The 4,987-nt window shown below is 38.6% G+C and overlaps 1 protein-coding gene and 1 long non-coding RNA gene across 2 annotated transcripts in view; one reads left to right on the top strand and one right to left on the bottom strand.

Annotated features, from left to right (window-relative positions):
- The window catches only part of LOC117244290, a 77,125-nt gene that overhangs the window by 72,041 nt on the left and 97 nt on the right, over window positions 1-4,987 (top strand). The gene's annotated exons all lie outside the window — the stretch shown is intronic.
- The window catches only part of TACR3 (tachykinin receptor 3), a 38,679-nt gene that overhangs the window by 32,954 nt on the left and 738 nt on the right, over window positions 1-4,987 (bottom strand). The gene's annotated exons all lie outside the window — the stretch shown is intronic.

The raw sequence follows: 4,987 nt of genomic DNA on the forward strand, positions 1-4,987 counted from the left end.
TGGCAGGCAGTGTTTTCTGTAGTTATGTGGCACGGGAGGCTTTAGGAAAAGCCAGCTGACAGTAGAGCGGCATTTCTTTTCACCATTTTTTCTGGTGAAAATATTCTCAGATATAAGGTGGAGATCTCTAGCCTGTGAAGCACAAGAAACCTGAAGAAAAACTCCATCTCCTTTTTTATTTTTCCTGTTCTGATGCTCCTCTCTCTCTCACAAGTCTTCAGTGCAAATTCTCTCTTTTACATGAAAACCATTTACTTTGAGACCTCTGAATCTAAGGGAAAGAGAATGGAAGAGGGGCCAAAGGCTACAGTTCTGTTTGAGCTGAGCTCTGTGCCAGGTCTGGCAGCTGGCTTGGCAGTGCAGGTTGCCTGTCTGTCACTGCTTCAGCCTCCTCCATTCACCAGTGAGCCAAGCACAAAACACTTGGTGCCAAGCTCATGTTCAAGAATGCAAGGACCAATAGACCTTCTTCATGTGCATCTTCTGCTGACACTGCTACCCTATGACCACAACACAGAGTCATGCCCTGTGCACTCCATATCTTACCCTGGTAGAAATGTTTGAGATCATTTTCACACATACACATTTCCCTGTACTTTAGTATTTCGGAGCACACAAGGCAGGTAACAGATATTTAATAATAGATAATGGATCATTTGGAAGGAATATCGGTTTATAATGTTTATGGTACGTGAAGGCCTTGAGCAATTTGTCCCAGGAATGGGAAATCAGGCAGAGACTGATACCAAAATGTATTCTACTGCTAAGATAAGACGTTTTACAGTGTGCCAGCTGCCTACTTCATAATTTCAGTAACATTAATTTATAGGGCTTGTGGTACTATTTTGTGACAATAATAACTGCTCATACAGAATACACATGAAGAGATTGAAGAGCTTAAGTGATATTTTGAGGACGTGTGTATATATGATGAGTTTGGTTTTTATTTTATAAGGTGAATCATGTGTTTATGTCTCATATCTGTCTTCTGTTACAAGCTTGTATCCTAATATACTTTTTCTTGAGTCTGAGTGTGTAGAGGGATTATTAACAGCCATCAGTAACTGAACAGTGTCACAGAAAAAAAGAAAACTGACCCAGTATATGTGTGCCTCTGTAGATATATTAAAAGTGAGAAAATAAGGTGGGAAACTAGAATGACAGGTACTGAATAAGGACATACATATGCATGCTAGAAACTAGGTAATACTAGGGTTCATAAAAAAGAGAGAAGACTGTGCAAGAGGAGAAATAAAACAGAATATTAAATATAAAGTCACATAAAATGAAACAAATGGTTTTTACCTTCAAAGACCAAAAACTTGCCTGCATACTAGAAAGAAAAGAAATGCTAAGATATGAATAGGATTGGCAACTACTCACCATCACTATTAGAATACTTTTAAGTCCAGAGGAGTTGCTTTTATAAAGAGTTAAATTAATTGAGGTGAGAAAATCATTATGGAATTGCAGAGAGAAAAGTAACTGAGAAAGTAATACAGTAAATGTGCTAAAACCAGGAAAAAATGCACAGTACTAAGTGCTCCACTGAAGGCACCTTATTTTGTGCTATATTGCTGTATCTCCAAACTTACACTGTAACCATCAAGTATCTGCAGAGAATTTTTATGCCTACACACAGAACTGGTATAATGAAGCAATCTTTAGACTCAAAATGAATTAGTGGCACACCTGAACCACCTTCTTTGCATCTTGTAGATCTTATAGAAAAGGACAGCATGTCTTCAATGGCTGGGTGGACTAAATTCAGCGTAATGTACTGTCATTTGTATGTCCAGGAACTGTACTGCAGTCACATATTTTACTGCCATGATCATAGCTGGAGTTTAGGATCTTGGATGGACCTTTTAGGATCATGCACTGGTCAGTGACAAGGGCATATTGGCTCCAGAATTATCTCTTACTCAGTTTGTCTTGGACTGTTTACCAGTTTATCCCCATAACATTTCTAAAGGAGCTGTTGCACTGGAAGCAATGGAACTGTGGAATTGTGCAGCACAAGCTACAGAAGCATGCAGGAGTGAATGCCCATGAAACAGCACAGTGTAAAATCTCTGCTGCTTCTGGTGCCTGAAACAACTGCGTTTGAGCTACCTGTGGCATCTCTGCAGTAGACTGCAAAGAGCAAGTTGGAAAAGGAGAAAGCAGGGGGGAAAACCAACAACCCACACCAGGAAGGGATGGTCAGAAGTGTAAATAAACCCACATAAATCTGAGTCTGTGTTCAGTGACCAGGATATCAGGTCTTGGATACTTTCATCCTCTACTCCACGTGCAGTTCACCCGCACTGCAGGAAGTGCCTAGTCCACAAAACTCTGTCAGTCCAGTAATCTCACAGTTCACACAACTTAGAATGTTCTACAGAAACAGATGTGAAAGGAAACATGTACAGTCCATGACCTCTGCTCAGTGATGTCCAGGTTCACAGTCACACATTTATGCTCTATGAACATTTGGATGCTCTAAAGCAACCAGTGGAGCATATCACAACATACTTTTTAGTGAGTTATAACCCATAAACTTTAGTATTTTGGGATGGTAACAATTTCTAAAGGAAAATAATCTGATCCCATAATTTCAGTTCCCTCAGCAGCTTTATCTTAATTTGTAGCTTTTGTTGGTTTAATTTTTTTTTTGATTAAATTAACATGTAAGGATGTTTACTGGGTTAAAATGACTGAACTTTTACAAAAGGTAAATGTGTACCAAAGTTTTAAAATACATCCACCCAGCAGATATTTGCTCTGGAATAGGGCAGTCTGTACATCCAAGGACATGCCTTGGGATTTATTTTGAGTCTTAGGTTTCTTCAACTTGGCAGAATTGTTTAGCAGAGGTAGCCATGGAATGTTTAAAGGCACTGAATGCATCAGGTGTGATTTGGTATAAAAGGAAAAGGAACAGCAGTGAGAATAGGGAAGGAGGGATACACCACTCTTCCATTTATTTCACATGATGCTGCCCGGTACTACAAAGATCTTACCTAAACACAGCTATGGCATTGTTCATTAGGAAGATTTTAATTTATCTTTGGAGACAGGTGAACTTGGGGAATGGCATGGGGGTGCAAACTGTGATTTCTTTAGGGGATTTTCAGATAAGAACTAGATCAGAGTAAGTAACTAGTTATTTACTCCTGAGCCACCAGCATTTTGCATTGCTAAACCGAGGAAAACATTTCCAATATATGTATCTATCCATTGCACTTTAGTCAGTGTGGAACAGAGCTATTTTCTCTCACCCTGGAAATGCAGTATACATTGCTAAGGAACTGAGTATTCATTTTTGTTCCCAGTTTCCTAGCATACATTTAGAAACTGCCAAAGTAGTAAGTACTACATCTCTGTTGATAATTTTGTCAGGAAAAATTAAGATATTACTCAGAGCATCCAAGTAACTGCTCAACTAATGACTTGATGAGCTGCAGCAGTAACTATTAAATGCGCAGCTCGATCTGCTTAAGTACTTCAACTAAAACCCTTTTATGTTTCTGAAAACCTCAAGCTAGATGAGAGTCTTAAGTGAAACCCCAAAAGACAATAAAAGAAATCTGTGCCTGGTCAAAGGCAGTCGCACTGGTGTTGCACTACCTTTTAAATTTTTAATGGGGATTAACAGTTGAGAAGATACATCACTGATAGGAGGAAAGTGCTCTGATTTCCTCATGTCTTCTCCCATCCTCAGAGGAGAAAAGTAAAAGAGTTGCCAAGAATTTCATTTGCTCTTTCATTTCTAGCTTTACAGAACAGAAATGCGTCCAGCTGAGAATGCCACTGAATTAGTGGCAATTAGTAGGGCAAACAGAAGAGTACTATTATGAACTTGTCCACAAGCACAAAAGGCACAACAGTGTTCCCCAATCTTTGTATCTGTAAATGAGAAATAACATTTCAGAAGGTGGACTGAACCTTGTAAAATCTTAGCTACTATCACTTGGAAATACTGCAGTTCTGACAAGTCAATTCAGTAAGATAATGTGATTTGAAGATGTAAAAAGTAATTTAGTGAGTAATTTCAATGCATTGATAAAAGGCATAAAATATCTGAAATACAAATCAATCTGTTTTTCTAAAAAGAAAAAAAAATCAGTAAGTTATATCTCCAGCACAGAAAACATGAAAACAATAATAAAGAAAGAAGCATTTTCCAGGGGGGAGACACAGCAGTCTCTGAAAAACAGAGTCCATCAATGCATCTGTGTAGGAAACCCAGCAACTACATTTCCCCTTTGCCGTATAGACACTACAGCTGTTCTATTCCATTGTTATCAGGAATACAAAGGTAAAGTTTTTTGTGATCTTTTTTCTTTGACAGTCACAAAGCTTTATTTTGCTTCAAGAAATCAGAAAAAAAACCTGAGCACTTTGAAACTATGTTCTTACCAGACTTCCAGATATGCACAGATGGCAATGTAAATAGTCTCATTAGTTAAAATCAGCAGGAACAAAGCATCTCAGAGCTGACTGTGAGAAAAGCTGTTAAAAACAGGGTCTGGAGTGATTTCTGAAGAGGAGGCAAATGCCTCTGCCATCTGCAGAAATACAGAGAAGAGGGAAATTTGAAATCCTCTCCCTTTACACGCAATCTCTACAACTCCTTATCACTATGCATTAGGAGACTGGCTGAGAGATACTGTTCTCACAGTGGGAAGCAAAACCCTGAGTTGCTGTTACAGAGTAAGTATTGAAAGATGGAACACAGAAAGCAGCTGAAGTCAAACAGAGAGAGGAAATGCTTGTTATAAAAGAAAGCAGAATAAAAACAATGGAATACTGAAGAAGAAAGACCAAAGACCAGGAAAAAATATGTGTTAGGGAGAGATCCTAAAGAAGTGCAGAGGAGCACTTGAATGAACGAACTACTGAGATCTTCACCTCTCATCACTATGATTATCATCTCTGTATTTTTATTTTGGCAGAGAATCTGATCTCAATCTCTCACCCCTAAACTTTTCTCTTTTCTCAC

This window comes from Parus major, chromosome 4 (genome assembly GCF_001522545.3).
Source record: "Parus major isolate Abel chromosome 4, Parus_major1.1, whole genome shotgun sequence".
Classification (NCBI taxonomy): domain Eukaryota; kingdom Metazoa; phylum Chordata; class Aves; order Passeriformes; family Paridae; genus Parus; species Parus major.